The sequence below is a fragment of the Callithrix jacchus genome, chromosome X (genome assembly GCF_049354715.1).
Source record: "Callithrix jacchus isolate 240 chromosome X, calJac240_pri, whole genome shotgun sequence".
Taxonomy (NCBI): domain Eukaryota; kingdom Metazoa; phylum Chordata; class Mammalia; order Primates; family Cebidae; genus Callithrix; species Callithrix jacchus.
In genome coordinates, this window is record NC_133524.1 from 41,382,470 (window position 1) to 41,402,567 (window position 20,098).

General features: G+C 46.3%; 1 non-coding gene across 1 annotated transcript; it reads right to left on the reverse strand.

Moving 5' to 3' along the window:
* Positions 1–3,605: 3,605 nt before the first annotated feature.
* On the reverse strand, positions 3,606–3,667 carry LOC118150795 (U7 small nuclear RNA). Its single transcript, XR_004738932.1, has one exon. It is a non-coding gene; the product is annotated as a U7 small nuclear RNA (small nuclear RNA).
* Between the last annotated feature and the right edge of the window lie 16,431 nt (positions 3,668–20,098).

The following is a 20,098-nucleotide window of genomic DNA, read 5'->3' on the forward strand; positions in this document are numbered from 1 at the left end:
AGAAAAGAAAAATAAGTAAGCCGCTGTTTAGGTCACCCTTTCTTGGCATCCCTCCCTGCCCTGTCTCACTTCCCCAGGCCATCACTGTGCTTCTTGGGATCTTTTTCCAAGTGAACTACTTGTACCCACACCCTCATCTCAGGGTCTGCTTCTGGGAGAAGCCACACTAAGACAACAGTGCACACTAAGACAATAAAGCTACCTGAGAAGCCATCCTGTGTTTTCTTGACCTTTGGGCACTTCCAGCCTCCAGACAGCCAGGCAGTGGAGAGTCTAGTCTGTTTGCACAGCTCTGCAGAGAAGATTCCAGCAGCCTCTGTGGGAACCCAGTCTAACGTCCAATTCTCATTTCAGACCTTTGGTTTTTGGTTTTTTGTTTTTTTTTTTTTCCATCCTCAGTCTCTCCTGCTGGAATTTAAAACCACTTCCTCATTTGATGATTTTTTTTCCTCTTTCTCCTAGATCTGGAGAATAGCTGGCCACCAACTTCAGAGAAAGACCCCCTTATATATTTGAGTGTAGGTATTCATGTTTACGTCTCCAGGCTGAATAATCCACGTTCTTTTTAAGATTGCCCATCAGTCCTGTTTTCCAGGCTTTCAATCAGCTTTGCGGCTGTAAGCTGTCACCCCCAGCTGCTCATTGTAGCCCGGCCTGCAGGGTCCTGAAGACCACCAGATGCAGGTTTAACCCAGAGAAGTTCACAGGAGAGACGTTCCCCAGCGGCTGTAAATCACCCTCTCCCTTGCCTCCTCCCTGAAGCCAGAGAACAAGCCCCAGCTTGCTGTGAAAGCCATAAAACTTCTCTTCTTTAAAGGGGCCCTTTGTTGGGTATGTTCACTGTAGCAGGCGTGCAAGTCCACCAAGGGCCCATAAAACTTTGCCAGGCTTTGTGTGGGTGACCCCACAGACCCGCACATCAGCAATCCCACCCTTACGCCCACAGTGGAACTGTTGCCAGGTTCACCCAGAAATGGACTGGCCTCAATTTGCCTTGTGATTTGTTTGTTAGCCTTACAAATGGCTTTTGAGGCCAGACAACCCCTCCTAACCCTGAATACTGCATCGGTGGGAGTTCAGGGACTACCCAGGAACTGCTGGAGGATGAGGAAGTGGGTTGGGTCACCACGGAGATTTTTAAAACAATTCACCTCAGAAGAAATACTGTCGCTGCACTGAACTGTGAGCCAGGATTGGGATGCAGCTGAGCTGTCCTCAGGGTGTTTTGCCTCTTGCCTTCACCAGCCTTGGCCAGGGCCCTGCTCCCTGAGAAGCCCCAGACACCCTTGCCTGCTCCCAAATGCCAAATCCATGCCAGCAATTCTACCAGCCTTGGGAAAGTGAAGTCCAAGGAAAGCTAATCAAGGGAGGTTAATATTATACTTATTTCATACATAGCTCAGTAGTTAACAGCACAGGCTTTAAACCACCCAAATGTCCATCAACAGAATGGATATTAATACAATGGGATATAAAAGAATAAAGTGTGGATAGAGGCAGCCACATGGCGAGTCACACATACATTCCACTGAGAGAAGGAAGCCAGGCATATAAGAGTCAATAGTATCCACTTCCATTTATATGAAGCTTAAAAAGAGGCAACATTTAATCCATGCAATAAAAGTCACAATAGTGGTTACCTCTGGGTGGCAAAAGGTAAATAAGTATTGACTGGAAAGGAAATGAAAGAACTTTCTAGGGGGTGTTAGAAACATTCCATATCTTGATCTGAGTGGTGGTCACCTAGTTTTTTTTAGATATAAAAAGTAATTCAGGCCGGGCACAGTGGCTCCTGCCTGTAATCCCAGCACTTTGGGAGGCCAAGGCAGGTGGATCACTTGAAATCAGGAATTTGAGACCAGCCTGGCCAACATGGTAAAACCCTGTTGCTACTAAAAATACAAAAAAATTAGCCTAGCGTGATGGCACACACCTGTACTCAGGAGGCTGAGATGGGAGAATTGCCTGAGCCCAGGAGGTAGAGGTTGCAGTGAGCCAAGATCATGCCACTGCACTCCAGCCTGGGCAACAGAGCAAGACTCCGTCTCAAAAAAAAGAGAATGAATTAGTGGATAGTTCTCAAAAGAAGATATACAAACAGCCAATAAATATATGAAAAAATGCTCAACATCACTAATTATCAGGGAAATTCAAATTAAAACCACAACGAGATACCACCTTACTCCTGCAAGAATGGCCATAATTTAAAAATCAAAAAATAATAGATGTTGATGTGGTTATGGTGGAAAGGGAACACTTCTACACTGCTGGTGGGAGCGTAAACTAGTATAACCACTATGGAAAACAGTGTGAAGACGCCTTAACTAAAAGTAGAACTACTATTCGATCCAGCAATCCCACTACTGGGTATCTACTCAAAGGAAACAAAATCATTATATGAAAAAGACACCTGCACACTCATGTTTATAGCAGCCCAATTTGCAATTGTAAAAATATGGAACTAACCTAAATACCCATCAGCCAACGACTGGATCAAGAAAATGTGGTATATATACACCATGGAATACTACTCAGCCAAAAAAAGGAATGAAATAATGGCTTTTGCAGCAGTTTGGATGCAGCTGGAGGCCGTTCTAAGTGAAGAAACACAAGAATGGAAAACCAAATATGTTCTCACTTATAAGTGAGAGCTAAGCTATGAGAATGCAAAGCCATAGAATGAGATAATGGACTTTGGGGACTTGGGGGGGTGGGAGGGGGTGGGGGTAAAAGGCTACACACTGGGTACAGCACACACTGCTCGGGAGATGGGTGTACCACAGAACTTACCCATGTAAACAGATGCCACCTGTAGTCCCAAAAACTACTGAAACAAAACTAAATAAGTAATTAATAGTAAAATATTTTCCTAAAAAAAGTTCTAATATTATCTAATATTAGAAAAAACAGGCTCACACCTGTAATCTCAGCACTTTGGGAGGCCGAGGTGGGTGGATCACTCAAGGTCAGGAGTTCGAGACCAGACTGGCCAATGTAATGAAACCCCATCTCTACTAAAAATACAAAAATTTGGGTGTGGTGGTGCACACCTGTAGTCCTACCTACTCAGGAGGGTAAGGCAGGAGAATCACTTGAACCAGGAGGCGGAGGTTGCAATGGGCTGTGATCCCACCACTGTACTCCAGCCTAGGTGACAGAAAGAGACTGCGTCTCAAAAAAAAAGTCAACCTGGCAATAGGGAATAACCTAATCACAGGAGTGATGTGCCATCATATTCATGAGTCCCACCCATACCCAAGCAGAGGGGAATCTACAGAGAATATGTTTCTAGGGGTAGGAATCGTAGGGACCATCTCAGAGCTCCACCTGCCACACAATGTATGCTGACCCCATGCTAGACACACTATTCATTGAGACTGTAGCATTCTCCCAGCCATAGCAAAGGCTTCCTGGACCACTCATTTTAAGAGCTCATGCTCATTCTTGGTGATGAAAATTATATAGATTATTATAAAATCTGCGTTGTAGCTATGTTATTGACATTGTAGAATGTGCCTGTTTCCGCTCATCACAGCAAAGATTTGTAATATAAGCAGGGTCCTATTTGTTTATTGCAAATTTCGATAGCCTGATTTGGGGGAGCTGGGGGTTTTCTGGTAAAAACTTGAAAGCCTGCTAGGCAAATCCTAAAAGAGCTGTAATACTAGTCTAATTTTTTTTAAAGAATCATTCACCAAAGAGAAACCAGTCACAAAAAAAAATGCTGGATCATTCCACTTATATGAGATATGTAGAGTAGTTAAATTCATAGAAACAAAATGTAATGTTGTTCGTCAGGACCTAGAGGGAGGAGGGAGTGAAGAGTTGTTGTTTAAGGGGCACAGAGTTTCTGTTTTGCAAGATGAAAAAGTTTTGGAGATCCCATTGCATGACAATGTAAATATACTTAACACTACTAAATTATACACTTAGCAATGGTTAAGGTAGTAAATATTATGTGGGGTTTTTTTTTAGCACGACTAAAAATAAAAAGGGGCCAGACATGGTGGCTCACGCCTGTAATCCTAGCACTTTGGGAGGCTGAGCAGGTGGATTACTTGAGCCCAGGAATTTGAAACCAGCTTGAGCAACATAGTGAAACCCTGTCTCTACTAAAAATACAAAAAAAAAATAGCTAGGTGTGGTGGTGCATGCCTGTGGTCCCAGCTACTCAGAAGGTTGAGGTGGGAGGATTGCTTGAGCCTGGGAGGCAGACGTTGCAGTGAGTTGAGATCGAACCACTGCACTCCAGCTTGGATAACAGAGCAAGATCATGCCTCAAAAAAGGCAGAGGTCGGTGGGGGGCAGTGGGGAGAAGAAAAAGGAAAAGAAACATTCATCAAAGCTTTATATGATCTGAAATATGAAAGAGCTCTTCAGAGCAGCCTCAGGGCCAGGACCAGGAAAAGTTAATAGAGTTGTAGCAGATGTGGTGGATTTGCTCTCTTGACATCCATCCCACCCTCTTACTCTATGCCTTCCTTTACCACAGAGCCTGGAGAGCTGAAAGCTGCACTTATCAGACTCTCTTGCAGCTTCGGTTCTAGTTGTGAATTCAAGTCTATCAAGTCTACCGACTAGATGCTCTTTCAGATGAGTTGGAAGTTGGGGCAAGGCGGATGTCTCAAGGCTGTGTCCTATTGACAAGCATGATTATAGGGCCAGTGAGTTTCTGCAGCAATCTTTCAGTGTCCAAAACTAGCCTAATGAGTGTCAATTGGCAGTTGCAGCAACAACATGAATGTCTTCCTGATCCCTGGGACCCAGCTAAAGAAGCATATTCTTGAAGTCACCAGTCCCCATAGAGCCTTCTAATTCCCACCTTCCTGATTGAGGAAGAGGTAGCTCCCCTGGCAGGCCAGTAGTGTGTGCTGTCACTCTGATAGTCATTCCTGGGGGCCAGCCCAAAGCCTGATCTTCCCTTCTATACATCAATTTTGCAAATCAGTTGCAACAGACTGAATGTTTTTGTCCCCCAAAATTGTGATGTTGAAATCCTAGCCCCCAAGGTGATTGTATTAGGAGGTAGGGCCTTTGAGAGGTAACTAGGACGTGAGGGTGAAACCCTCATGAATGGGATTTGTGCCCCTATGAAAGGGACCCCAGAGGGCTAGCTTACCCCTTCTGCCATGTGAGGACAAAGTGAAAAGACACCATTTATGAACCAGGAAGTGGGCCGTCACCAGACGCTGATTCTGCTGGAGGCTTAATCTTGAACTTCCCAGCCTCCAGAAGTGTGAGAAATCAATTTCTATTGTTTATAAGCTACCTTGTTAATATTGTTATGTTATAGCAGCCTGAACAGGCTAAAACATGATCACCACAATTAAATCCCTTTCTGCTTAAAATAACTGGAGTGATTTCTTTTTCCATGATGAGACTGTATTTGCAATTTGATCATTCAATCTTACAGGGTTTGGGGGGCATCTAATAGAGATCAGCATTGCTGACTTTTTCCAGGGCTGTGCTTCCCCCCTTATGTGGGGCCTCATCCCCCAGATGGACCTTACCATCATTGGGCAATGATTTCTTTCTCTCTGCTCTCTTCCATGACTACTTAAAACAATTTCCCTCTGCTCAAGCTCCCTACCTCATTGTAGCAGACGCTAGGGCTGTCTGCTCAAGATACACTTCCACTGCTTTTCAGCTAACAGAACCCTATTTTGTTTGGGTAATAGGCAAAAATCTTTTAACTTCAGGTAATAATACTCTGTGATGGGATTGTGACCCAGTTCTGGCTAATAAGGGGACGTCTCCTGGGAGTCTCCTGGAGAGAATTTTTCTTCCTAACAAAAAGGAAAAATAAAAAGCAGTGAGGAAAAGTTTTCTCACTGTTCATGGCTTCCTCTCCTAAACAGCCACTTGATGCCTGGAGCTGCAGCAGCCATCTTGACACCATGAGGTGACAAGCATAGGGAGAAATAGCTGAGGATGGCAAGGCAGAGTGGCTGACAGCTGATGCCTCAATGCAATCAATGAACTGTAGACAAGTCCTGGAACTGTCTACCTCCAGACTTCTTGCTGGCTAAGCAGCAGAGGTTTAAGCCATTGTTAGTTGGGTGTTTGGTTACTTGAAGTCAAAATCTCTCCTAAATAATACATCTAACCCATTCCTGATAACTGCAGATGCCCTTGCTTTTGACTCTGCCGAGAAAATGGAGTCCCCTTCCTGTCCTCCGCCCCACCAACACACAAGCTTTCTCCCTTCCCTCTTGCCTCATGGCAAGCCTCTGATCTGCGGTTAATCTCCTTGTGCTCTGGACACCACGTCCTCTGTGATGTAGGGACCTCAGCCGAGCAGTCAGCTCCTTTCTCTCCCACATCTTCCATCTCAGATTCTCCAGCAGCGCCTTCCCATCTGTGGCCTTGAGTCAGCACCCCAGGCTATGTGTACAGGATTGGATGAACATGTCACCTCCTCATCACTGGGTAACTGCTTCTAAAGGGCCCCTTCCAAGTGCCCTGGATGAGCCTCCAGGAGATGAAAGAAGCAAGAGGCTAAGGGCTTTGAACTGTCCTCTGTCCTCAGAGTAAGCAGCTGCCGGGACCATGTGTGTTCATTATGGGTGCTCAGGCCATAATCAATGCCTGCTTTCTACTGTGAGGGTTATGTCCCTTCTGCTTTTTCTCCTCATTTTTATTGAGGGCATATTTTCTTTATCTTTAAAGCTTTTACAGCTTTGTCTCTTGGCCTCGTTTTAGTACAGTCTGTTGTTATGATTTATGCTGCTTTTACTGGCTCTTTACCCTCAGCACATAAACATGTTTAAGTTTTCCACATCTTAAAAAAATAAAATAAAATAGAAAACCATTCCTTGACCCTGTGTTCTCATGTAGTTTCTACATTCTCTCCCTCTCTCTCTGCCTTCTTCATTGTCAGCTCTTTCGAAGTCATCTGCACTCATTCCTTTACTCTACTGGCCAACTCGCCTCTCCAAAAACCAGAAACTCAGTCCAGCTTTGCTTAGCACAATGGCGGAGGGGGGTGGGCAGTTATTGGCAGGATGCTGAGACTCTCACAGGGCTGTGGGAAGAGAAGATGAGAAGGGATGCGGCTGGGCCACCAGGACCCCCTGAGACTTTTTTATCGTGGCCCCCACGCTCTCTCTTCTCTGAGCTTCTCTGGAATTATGGCTTTCTTTCCACCATGTGACTCCCAGCTGCTCCAGCACCTTCTATCTTGTGGCTCCCACCCCCAGGGAAGGTTCGACTTGTTCACCTTGGTCAGTTCCAATTTGAAAATCCCAGGGAAGGGTTCTGATTGGCCCAGTGTGGGTCAGGTGTCTTCTCATGGATCAATCAGCCATGGCCACAGGAGTCAAAGTCACACAGAAGAGACAAAACCACAGCTGGCTTCTTCCCTACCAGCAGCGCTTCACTGAAACTACTCTCGTCAACTTGGGGGCACCCCACCCACACGGCTCAGGCCTGACCTCTTCGTGTGCCCCTGCTGCTTCTGATTGCTGCTAACTGCCTGAAGCCATGAAGCGCTGCTGCTTGTCTGTACAACAGAGCAGCAGGGCCGACTTCAACTGATGATACTCAGGTGTATAAATACCGCCGCTACAATACTGGAAGTGGGCTAATGTGGTGGGCACAGAGATAAGCTCCCCAGGTTCCCTGCCAAGGAGACACTCATTGCCCCAGCTGTGAGCAGACAGCCTCCATCCAGCTGCCAAGAACCACCTCGCTCAGGGGCACTTCCTCCCCAGGGTAGCCTACAGCCAATGACTGGTCATTTCATCCCACTCCAAGATAGCACTGGCAGGCCAGGCGCACTTCAGCGTTCCCCATGATCACTGCAGGCTTCATCAGGCCAGCTTTGCAATGCAACCCCTCCCTCTGCCCAACCGCACTTCCTGCTCCTCCTTCCACAGACATTCTTAATGACGATCTTACATGCCAAACTCCATTTCCCTTTCTGCCTCTTGAGAATCCAGCCTGTGACAGAACTGAGCTCTGTGTTCCACACTGTCTCGCAGAGGTCCCCCTTGGGAGTGAGCGCCAGTTGCCTGCAGTGGGAACTGGCTTGGTGACACTCGCTTTATTGCTGGCTTCCCTCCCCTGTCTCACATCTACACTCCCAAACCCATATTCTCTGAATCTTCTAAAATCTATTTCATCTCGGCCGGGTGCGGTGGCTCACTCCTGTAATCCCAGCACTTCGGGAGGCCGAGGCAGGAGACTGAGACCATTCTGGCCAATGTAGTGAAACCCTGTTTTTAAATATATACATATGTATATTTTATCTCACGCCCTTCTCTTGAGATCTGCTTCTGGGACAACCCAGACTCAGACACCAGGACTTTCTTGCTGTTAAATCCAGATGACCCAAACTTCATCTGCACTGTGTTCCACTGTGACCATGAGCTCTTTTTGAAACACTTTCCTCCCTCAACTCCCTGAAACACTTTTCTGCTTCCCTTCTGGCCTTTCCTTCTTCCCCTGCCGGCTCCCAGGGTTGACAGCTTAGCTTCCTCTTGCAACCAACATAGATGAGAGAACCTCAGTCACTCCTCTGGAGCTGACCACCCAATACACAGGAATGACCCACACTGTCCATTTCCCACCCAGATCTCTCTCTCTCTGTCTCTGTGCTGAACTCTGGACTCATATATCCAACTGTCTCCCACCATCTCTACGTGGATGTCCCACAATCACTTCAAATCATCATGACAGCACTGAGCTCCTCACCACTTTCCTAAGCCAACGTCTCCTGCTGTTCTCCTTTTTGTATTCTCCTCTACAGTCCCCATCTCAACAAATGGCATCACTGTCCCCAAAGCCAGCTATTCTGGGAGTCGAGTCACCCAGTCTCCTACAAGTAAGTCTCCCTGCTCCCAGGCTGTGCCATCCACTAGCCACGTGACCTTGAATAATTCATAAAACCTCTCTTAGCCTCAGTTTCTGAATCTGTAAAATGGGCTGTTAATAATAGTACCAGGTCAGGCATGGGGCTCACACCTGTAACTCCAGCACTTTGAGAGGCCGAGGTGGGTGGATCACCTGAGGTCAGGAGTTCGAGACCAACCCGGCCAACATGGGGAAACCCCATCTCTACTAAAATACAAAAATTAGTCAGGCACAGTTGCAGGAATCTGTAATCCCAGCTACCTGGGAGGCTGACACAGGAGAATCATTTGAATCTGGGAGGTGGAGGTTGCAGTGAGCCAAGGTAGTGGCACTGCACTCCAGCCTGGGCAACAGAGGAAGACTTCTTCTCAAAAACATAAAAAATAATAGTACCTACTCAGTAGAGTAGCTGTGAGGTTTAAAAGATACTATAGGTGTAAAATGCTTCGAAAAGGATATGGCACACAGTAAGTGTCTTAGTCTGCTTTGTGCTGCTATAAAAGAATGTCACAGACTGGGTAATTTAGGAGGAACAGACATCGATTTCTTGCAGTTCTGGAGGCCGGGCAATTCGAGATCAAGGTGCTGGCAGGTTTGGTCCGTGGTTCCAAGATGGTGCCATGTTGCTGTGTCTTCCCGAGAAGAGGAATGCTGTGTCTTCACATGGCAGAAAGTGGGAAGACAAAAAAGAATGAACTCTGTGGAGCTCTGTGGCCTCACATGGCAGAAGAGCAGAAGAGAGTGAACCCACTCCCACTAACCCTTTTTATAGCAGCATTAATTCATTCATGAGGGCAGAACCCTCATGGGCTAAACATTTCTCCAAAGACCCTACCTCCTAACATTTACATATGGATTCAATTTCCAACACGTGAGTTTTGGAGACACATTTAGACCATAACAGTAAGCATTCAATGAGTGTTAGTTTTTCATTATTGTTTCTGCTTTTGTTTATCTCCATCCTTTTTAAGGCTCTTGTACCATAGGTACTTACATGCCATCTTTAAATGCTCGATTGGTCTGCAAACTTCTTTCTTTTTCTTTTCTTTTGTGAGACAGGGTCTCGCTCTGTTTGTCCAGGCTGAAGTGCAGTGGTGTGATCATGGCTCACTATAGCCTCGACCTCCCAGGATCAAGCGACCCTCCTGCCTCGGCCTCCCGAGTAACTGAGACCACAGGCACACACCGCCATACCTGGCTAGTTGGTTTTTTTTGTTGTTGTTGTTTGGTGCTTTTTTGTAATGGAGGCAGGGTCTCCCTATGCTGCCCAGGCTGCTTATGAACTCCTGGGCTCAATTGATCTTCCTCTCTCAGCCTCCCAAAGATTACAGGTGCAAGCCACCATGCCCAGCCACGTCTGCAAGATTCTTGAAGGCAGAAGGTACCTTATCTATCCATCTACCTATCTACTTATCTACCCAATCCATCCATCATCTATCTAGATATCTACCTATCTATGACAGCTGTTGCCTTTTACTCCTACTTCATGGTGCCCATGCTCACCCTCAGATCAGGTCTCATTGGAGTAGCTGGGGGAATTTTTTTATATCCAGCTAAGGGGAAGTTGAGTTGAGGATATATTTAAGTTGGGTTTAATGGCATATTGTGTGTGTGTCTCTTTTTTTTTTTTTTTTTAGACAGTCTCGTTCTGGCAACCAGAGTACAGTGCAATGGCGCCATCTGGGCTCACTGCAACTTCCGCCTCCCATGTTCAAGCAATTCTCCTGCCTCAACATCCTGAGTAGCTGGGATTACAGGCGTGCGCCACCAAGCCCGCCTAATTTTTGTATTTTTAATAGAGACAGGATTCCAACATGTTGGCCAGGCTGGTCTCAAACTCCCAACCTCAGGTAATCTGCCTACCTTAGCCTCCCAAAGTGCTGGGATTACAGGTGTGAGCCACCGTGCCTGGCCTTTTGTGTGTACTTTTAACACATTACTAGCCAGTTTCAGAGTGGCTTCTAGGAAACTCTCACTCCACCCCCCCAACCTGGATAGACTCTCCAGTTGGTTCAGGCCCAGAGGTTAGATCTCAGCGTAAATCCGTCTGATGGTGTCCAGAACCAGAAGTATAGTGGAAGAGAAACAAGTTTGAAAAGTGTGGAGTCAGAAACTACTCTGGAAAATTCAGACACGAAAATTTGTAAGCAGGGGATTAAGTTGCCATCCAAGCCTACACGAAATGAAAATTCTTTCCTGTCTGGAACATATTCGGTGATGCAATGTATACAATTAGGAATGTACCATACATTTTTCTTTTCTGATGGAATGTATGTGAAATAGAACGGATCAGGATTCCTGGTTTATAGGGCACAAACCTACATCAGTACAAAAACCAGGGAGCAAGTCTGTGTGTGAAGTCACATTTTTGATCCAGCCCAGTGAATTGGACCGCATCTTGGAGTACCTGATGTCCCCTGTTCTGATGAAGTCTGGCAGTTCCAGATGAAACGGCAGGCGAAATTGCCACTGACACAGCAAAATACCCTAAAGAAACATATTTATCAACGAGCCAATTTTTATCCCATAAAGAGTAATTCGATTACATAATTACGTAGCCCTGTACAATGTAGAGGAAATTTAAGAAGGCATTTGAATTGCCCTTATATGTCCTAATTTCAGATTAACTATATAATATATATAATGTATTAAGTGTGTGTGTGTGTGTGTGTGTGTGTGTGTGTTTGGAGTCACACATTTCTGGAATCATTGATCCAACCAGAAATCGATCAACCAGTATGCAGGCCAAAATGGCAAGATTAAAAACTACTATAGGCTGGGCGCAGTGGCTCATGTCTGTAATCTCAGCACTCTGGGAGGCCGAGGTGGGTGGATCACTTGAGGTCAGGAGTGCCAGACCAGCCTGGCCAACATGGTGAAACCTCGTCTCTACTGAAATTACAAAAATCAGCCGGGCGTGGTGGCACATGCCTGTAGTCCCAGCTATGTGGGAGGCGGAGGCAGGAGAATGGTTTGAACAGCTAGCAGCTTTGAGTAGTCTTAGCTATCTGGGAGGCAGAGGTTGCAGTGAGCCAAGATCTCACCACTGCACTCCAGCCTGGGTGACAGAGCAAAACTCCATCTCAAAAACAAACAAGCAAACAATCAGACTACTACTATAGAGGTGTGTCAGGCAGTTAATTAATAAAAACATGTTACATTGCCTAAATTTTGTGAGGTTTAAGGTACTTGTCAACTCTTTAAAATTCAGGATTTACTGTGATTTCTTTACATACTAAAATGTGTACCTGGAATCCTATATACTGCTACTTAAAGTGGAACCCCAAAATTGTATAAGTTCCTGGCCCCACTTTGCCTCGGTCCTCATCAAGTGTCACCCCTGACGTGTGGTACACACCACACATCACACACATTTCCACAGGGAGTCATGCTGGAAGGTGTATCTCTTGATGGAGGGAAGAAAGGGCCAAGGGCCTTGATGGAGGTAAAAAGGGCTATGGTTCTATCATGTAATAGAGCTGGGACTTGTAATCCACAGAGGTGAAACGATGGGGCAAATCCAATCACTTGGCTTCCACTTTGGGGACTGAGGCACAAGAATGGCAAATAGAAAAAGAGGAGGGGGTTTAGCAGCATCCATGGTCGAAAGAAAGAAAGAAGGGAAGAAAGAAAGGAAAGGAAAGAAAGGAAGGAAGGAAGGAAGGAAGGAAGGAAGGAAGGAAGGAAGGAAAGAAAGAAGGAAAGAAAGAAATAAAGAAGAAAGAAAAAGAAAGAAAGAAAGAAGAAAGAAGAAAGAAAGAAAGAAAGAAAGAAAGAAAGAAAGAAAGAAAGAAAGAAAGAAAGAAAGAAAGAAAGAAAGAAAGAAAGAAAGAAAAAGAGGAGGGGAAGAAAAAGACCCTTCTAAGTAGGTTGCAGTTCTGTATTTGGCCACCAGATGGCGGTAAAAGAATGTGCTCTCCATTCATTCCAAAAACTCATTAAGAGCTAATCAAAGCAAAGCGGGTTTTTCCTGTTTCCTGCCGGTGCCTTCTCCCCCTTTCCAAGCCTCAGTGCACTTACTATTGTTCCATTCTTTTTGGTTAAAGTCATCAGAAATCTGCGTGTTTGTTTGTTAACTCAGCTGTAGCCTGCAGTTCGTCTTCTAGACAACTTTCCCTGCTTCTTATAGTTAAGGATTATGTTCTTATTAACTGTTATTAGAAGAATTTTCTGACTCAGAAGTTTCAGGACTTAAAGCTATAGTCTTCGTTTAATAATTGCCTGATTATGTGCTGCTCTGCTCGGAGCTTTCATTACCCGGCTTTTATTTCCAGAGCATTTCTCATACCCGGCTCCCTCAGGGCTCTGTACTGAGCTTTATCTGACAAACCAGCCTCGACTCCAGTCTGTCTGGGAGAGATACGGTTCCATCTGGTTTTGCTGGGGCCCCACGGAGGTGAATTACTCCTATGTTAACCATAACAAAAAAGGTCAACTTGCCTAAGAAAAGCAACGACAGAAATAGAAGAGTCAGCCTCGCTGGATCCAATCCTTCATTTGCCAAGCTGGCCTTGGACACTATTGCCCCCTTCTCTCCCACCAGCCCCCCAGAGATTTTGATAGCCCTGTAGGCCAACACTATTTGCTCAGACTGCATCCCCAGAGAGTACGGGGCGGCCACCACAGCTGATCACCTCCTAACCTCTTTTGAGAGTTTTGCCGTCACCGAGGGCCCTTGACCTGAATGTGTACTTGGCGTATGAGCGGGGCCTCTTGCTGGGAAACCGTGCCAACAGTGAGAGGCAAAGAACACAACTCAAGAGCAACCATGCTGCTCTCCTGAGTGTACCGGCACAGGAGCTCCTGCCTCTCCAGCAGTTGAGATGACCATGTTTGTTTTGATGAGTCGTGTTTGCCTTCTTAAATTGATGACACTGCCGGCTGAGGTTTGAGAGCCATCTGTGTAAGAAGACGTAGCAAAGCTCACTGGCCCACACTGACGGCAGATCTTGGCTGCATCCTTAGTAAGCCTCCCACGGTCCTTGACTGCTCCAAGATTGACACGTCCCATGAGACAATGGACACTTTTGCAAAGAGGAGCAGAATTAGAAAGCTCACAGTCTGTTTTCCATGCAAAGTGCCTTTCGGGCTCCAGATCCTGATTATTCTGGTTTGGCCTTGTATAAATGTCCTGCTCTGAACAACAGCTTGAATTCTCTGGTTGGGCAGAATGGAAGAATCAGTGCTGGACAAGGAGTTAGGGGACCTAGATTCAGATGCCAGCTGTGTCCCTTCTTTTGCAATGAAGGACTTCTTCCCCTGGCTTCAGAGTGCCACCAACAGACACCCTTCCCCCGTCCCCCTCAGGCCCTAGCTATGGCTACGGCTACATCTTTTCCCAGGATAGCCCACACCCGATGACTGATTGACAAGGGGGAATTAAGGCACAGCCCTCTCATCCCATCTTAGGATGGCTCCAAGGGTCATTCAATCTTTCAACCTCCTTATAGAGCAGGCTAAGACTCCCCTAAAGACTGCATTGCAGCTCCGCTTCTTCTGCCCACTCTTGCTTGCTTTCTTCTCTTCCCTTCCTCAATCATGGATCCCACAGGCTCTCCCTAACAAATCTTCTGCACACTGAACTCCACCTCAGAGTCCTGCTTCCTGGAAAGCCCTGCGCGCAACAGGGACCTTGAGAAAGTTGAGTACCCTTTCTGAACTGTGTCAGGAGGTTGTCCAAGAGCCACAGAGCTATGTTCTGTGCCGCCCCCTTTGTGGTCATTTTCTCTCAGCTGGTCACTACAGATTCCACCAGCTCTTGGCAACTAGACCCACCAAGGAGCTCAACATGGCCCGAGAACACAGTCACAAAGATGTATTCACACTGGACGTGGCTGCTCATCAAGGCAGGCTCGCAGGCGGTGCTGGGATATGCTCTGTAGCTCTCAATTGCAATCCAAAGAGCATGGCTGTATTTGGTTTTCAAGCCCATTTGCTGCTTAATTCTTTTTTCTTTCTTTCTTTTTTTTTTTTTTTTTTTTTTTGAGAGGGAGTCTCGCTTTGTCGCGCAGGCTAGAATACAGTGATGTGATCTCAGCTCACTACAACCTCTGCCTCCTGGGTTCAAGCAATTCTCCTGCCTCAGCCTCCCAAGTAGCTGGAATTACAGGTGCACGCTACCACACTTGGCTAATTGTTGTATTTTTAATAGAGACGGGGTTTCACCATGTTGGTCAGGATGGTCTCAAACTCCTGACCTTGTGATCCACCTGCCTTGGCCTCCAAAAGTGCTGGAATTACAGGCATGAGCCACCATGCCTCGGCTTTGCTGCTTAATTCTAAGGAATAATTTTCCAACTCAGTTCCTCCAACCTAGAGACAGGCCTGGGAGGTTGTCCACTGGGCTGCTTTATCCCAATGCTGACCTTTTCTACCTCTCTTCCTATAGAGCAGCCCTGTCCAATAGACATAGAATTCAAGCCATATACGTAATCTTCAGTACTAACAGCCATATACCCAAAAGTAAAAAGAAACAGGTGAAATTGATCAAAACAATATACTTAACTCGATGTGTCCAAAATAGGATCATTTCAACATGTGATCAGCATGAAAGTAAGGTATTTTAATTCTTTCTGTTCCTACTATCTTTAAAATCTGGTGTATCTGACACAGCACATCTCAGATTGGACTAGTCACATTGCACATGCTATTGAACTAATCACAATACAGTTTAGGCGACGGTATTGGATGGAGCTGGCATAGATTAGAAATCAAGAGCGTTACAGAATAACGCAAATGAGAATCTAGGATTTTGTAGCAGAGCACTTCGCTGTCTAAGGCTGATGAGTTTGAAGTCTCAACTCGTAGGTTTTTGCTGGCCCTTGTATCTCATTTTTCCATAAATTAAGGATAGGTCAGGTGCAGTGGCTCACCCTGTAATCCCAGCACTTTGGGAGGCTGAGGCAGACAGATCCCTTGAGCCCAGGAGTTCAAGACCAGCCTGGGCAAACTGGCAAAATCCCATCTCTACGAAACATTCAAAACTTAGCCAAGTGTGTTGGTGCGTGCCTCTAGTCCCAGCTATTAGGGAGGTTGAGGTGGGAGGATCACTTGAGCCCAAGAGGTCAAGGCTGCAGACAGCTGTGATTGTGCCACTGTATTCCAGCCTGGGTGACAGAGCAAGACCTTGTCTCAAAAAAAAAAAAAAAAGGATAATATTCTACCTGCCTCATAATACAGGTGTGAGGCTCTAACAAGATAACGCCCCTAAAGCAACAGTGCATCATAGGTTATCGAAATACAACAATTTTCTTACTGACTTCCCCCCACCCCAATGCTCATCAGCAGCCAGGACTGAGGCTTGTAATATTTGAAAGCAATACCAAAGACATGTTTATTTAGAGGTGCATTTGTGTGCCTCTTACAAAGTCTTGACCAATTTTCTAATCCCAATCAGGAAAGGAAGCGTTTGGAGCGAGGTATAATGCTACGTGTTCCTTTAGAATATAAAACGTTTAATTAGATGCCAAGAATTGGAAATCTTGATTCAGAGCCCGAAATGGCTAATAAGGTTTTATTGTTGCTATTACTTAGAGTTTTTATAGAACTTTAGGCTTGCAAAGTGCTTTTCAATCACTTGAGAGAATCTAAGTTTGTTAACAGCGAGATGAAAAAATGTTCCATTCATCAGAAGAGACAACATACATAATATTTTAAGTATTTAAGAATTACGACCCTGCTGTGAGAACTACTAAAATTACTTTTACGTGGATACGAGAGAGTCTAGTTATAGACAAAGGACATTAATGCGGATACCAGTGTTATTACCCTGCTGAGTCTGCAAGGGCGAACTCTTGCAACTCAGGAAGTAGCAAAGTTTGTAAAACAAACATTAGCTGGCTCTAGTTACATATACGGAGCTTTTTGCCCACACGTCAGTTTTGAACATTTTTCTAAAGGGGCCCTTAAGGTTTTATAGGTGATCATACTATAAAATCGTACATCATTCCAATATGCCATAATTTGTGACTGTTCTGGGTCACTGAAATCTCCCAGGATTCTGCTGTTGGGGCTCCTTCAATGAGAGACAAATTTGTCCCAATTCCTCTATACATATCAGTGGGGCAGCATTGGCTGGAAAGCATGTGAAAAGCCAGTTTCTCCTTCCCATGTATACCCAAGGTGGTTTCAGGGCCTTTAGCCTGTTGGAGGTATTAGTTAGCTTCTGCTATGACTCAGAGCTCAGTGCATACAACCGTGAGTGTTGGTGGATCTGGATGGCTGGTTAGGTGGCTCTGCTGATCTCGGCTGAACTTGATCACATGCTTGGGAGGCAGCTGGTTGATGGTGATTAAGCTTCAATTCAGCTTTGCCCCAAATGCTTCTCATCATCCAGCAGGCTAGCCAGGACTCTCATGGAGATGGCACCGGGTGTGATGGTGCATGCCTGTAGTGCCCCCTACTCCAGAGGCTGAGGCAGGAGGATCCTTGAGGCCAGGATGTTGAGGCTGCAGTGAGCCGTGATTGTGTCACTGCACTCCAGCCCTGGGAGACAGAGCGAGATCCCGTCTCTTTAAATTAATGGATAAAAATTTTTTAAATATCATGGAGATGGCAGAGTTCTAAGGGAGCAAGCTCCAATGCATGAGACACTTCGAGCCTGTGGGGGCATGCTTGCTAATAGCCCGCTGGCCAAAACAAAGCAAGTGGCTGAGTCAATGTCCAGAGCTGGGGTAGATCAATGCACCTGCTGTGGGAAGGCACTGCAGAGTCACATGACAACGGGCACAGATGAAAGGAGGGGTGAGACTTGTGGCCATCCACACGAACTGCCATGGGTGGGGACGGATTAGAATCATTTTCACCAGGCACAGTGGCTCATGCCTGTAATCCCAGCATTTTGGGAGGCCAGAGTGGGTAGATTGCTGGAGTCCAGGAGTTCAAGACCAGCCTGGACAACATAGCAAGACTCCCGTCTCTACAAAAAAATTACAAAACTTAGCCAGTCACAGTGTTTCGTGCCTGTAGTCCCAGCTACTGGGGAGACTAAAGCAGGAAGATCACTGCTCATGGGACGTCCAGGGTGTAATGAGCCACGACTGTGCCACTGCACTCTAGCCTGGGTGACAGAGTGAAACCCGTCTCCAAAAAAAAAGAGAATCATATTCTTGAAAAGGAAAGATGTGTTATCGACATATGCATCCATTTGGACTGAGAGCAAAGGTTCACTGGCAATACCAAGCTAATGCCAAGCCACTTTCTGCCTTCACCTGTCAAAACAGTTAATAGACCAAAGATCAAGGGAAAATTTTTCCCCAGCTTTATCAAAGTACGATTGACAAATAAACCTTGTATTTATTTAAGGCATACAACATGATGGTTTGATGTAAGTATACATTGTGAAATTAGCTCTCTAATCAAGCTGTATCATCACTTCACATATTTACCCTTTTTTGTTAAAACTCTTGAAAGATCTCTATTAGTGGCCGGACACAGTGGCTCACGCATGTAATCCCAGCACTTTGAGAGGTCGAGGCAGGTGGATAACCCGAGGTCAGGAGTTCGAGACCAGCCTGGCCAACATGGCAAAACCCCGTCTCTAGTAAAAATACAAAAATCAGCCAGGCATGGTGGCACGTGCCTGTAATCCCAGCTGTTAGGGAGGCTGTGGCAGGAGAATCACTTGAACCCGGGAGGCGGAGGTTGCAGCGAGCCAAGATCGCACCACCGCACTCCAGCCTTGGCAACAGAGCAAGACTCTGTCTCTAAGAAAAGCATTTTTTTTTTTTTTTGGTAGAGATAGGAGTCTCATCGTGTTTCCCAGGATAGCGTAAAACTCCTGGCCTCAAGTGATCTGCCTGCCTCAGCCTCCCAAAGTGTTAGAATTACAGATGTGAGCCACCATGCCTGACCAAGAATGCTTTTCAAGTAAACCCCTCCCTAACCAACACCAGCCCACAGCCACCTCCTGCCTGCCTCCTTGGAGTGGCCTCCATTTAAGGCCCTAAGCGCGCTGCAGAATTCAGCCTCAGAAAACAGGAGGTCAGGAACTGCAGGCCCCAGCAGCCATGCCTTGGCTGTGTTTGGGCGGTTGCCACGCATGCTGGGGAGAGATTCTGCTCTGTGCCATTCAGCCGCGCATCAGCTGGTCCCGCGCCAAGCCCACACTCAGGCCCGTCTGTCAGGGTGGCACCTGGCCTCTCGCAGAAGCAGATGGTTTCCATTGATCTTTCCTTGCTAGTGTTTTCTGCATTAACACTCGCTTAATCCTGGAACTTAATGGAATCCTCACATGCTCTAGTTTCCTCTATGTTTTCCCCGTAGCCAAATTGTTTTTCTTTCTTCCTTTGTTTTTAAAGTTTTTACTTTTCTGCAATAGTAGAATTATAAATGGATTTGTATATACAGAGGGAAAGATCAATAGCCTGTATTTTCGAGGGCAAAATGTAACCTCACAGCAAAGCAAAGACGATTATGAAACAATCATTCGTTTTTCCATTTCACGGGTCTCAACATACAGCTCACCTCACATCCCTAGACCAAACCGACCTTCACCTCCCTGGAGGCAGGAGGCTCAGCCTAACAAAACCTCTCAGGGTACAGAGAAAATAGGAAGGCCCATCCTTTCCTTTGTAGTGGCCCAGAGGACAATATGGATTGAAAAGTTTTGTTTTTAAAGAAAAGGCATGACTTCCCGGCAGCTAAATGTTACAGACGTTCCAAAGGCAAGACAGCACTGCCACCCTGAGGTTCCAGCTGCGGAGGAGACAAGTATCTCTGGTGACCTGGCCAGAGGAGAGCAGGGCAGCTCCCCCCGTGCTTGGGCTGGCTGATCTCTGCCTGCAACCCAGCTTTGTGCAGGTTTAGCTTTGCCTACTGAGGCTGCCCAGCCGCACCCAGCAACGTGCCAATCGCAGCCTTGGTTGGGCGCTCCTTCTGCTGTGTGCCTGAGATGCCAGCGTTAGTGTAAATAAAAGGGGAGGAAGGGCTGGGCGCGGTGGCTCACACCTGTAATCCTGGCACTTTGGGAGGCCACAGCGGGCAGATCATCTGAGGTGAGGACCAGCCTGGCCAATATGGTGATACCGTCTCTAATTAAAATACAATAATTAGCTGGGCGTGGTGGCGAATGCCTGTAATCCCAGCTGCTTGGGAGGCTGAGGCAGGAGACTCGTCTGAACTCGGGAGGTGGAGGTTGCAGTGAGCTGAGATTGCACTACTATACTCCAGCCTGGGCAACAGAGTGAGACTTCGTCTCAATAAAAATAAAAGTGGGGGCAGGGGGCCAGGGAAGGAAGGAAGACCT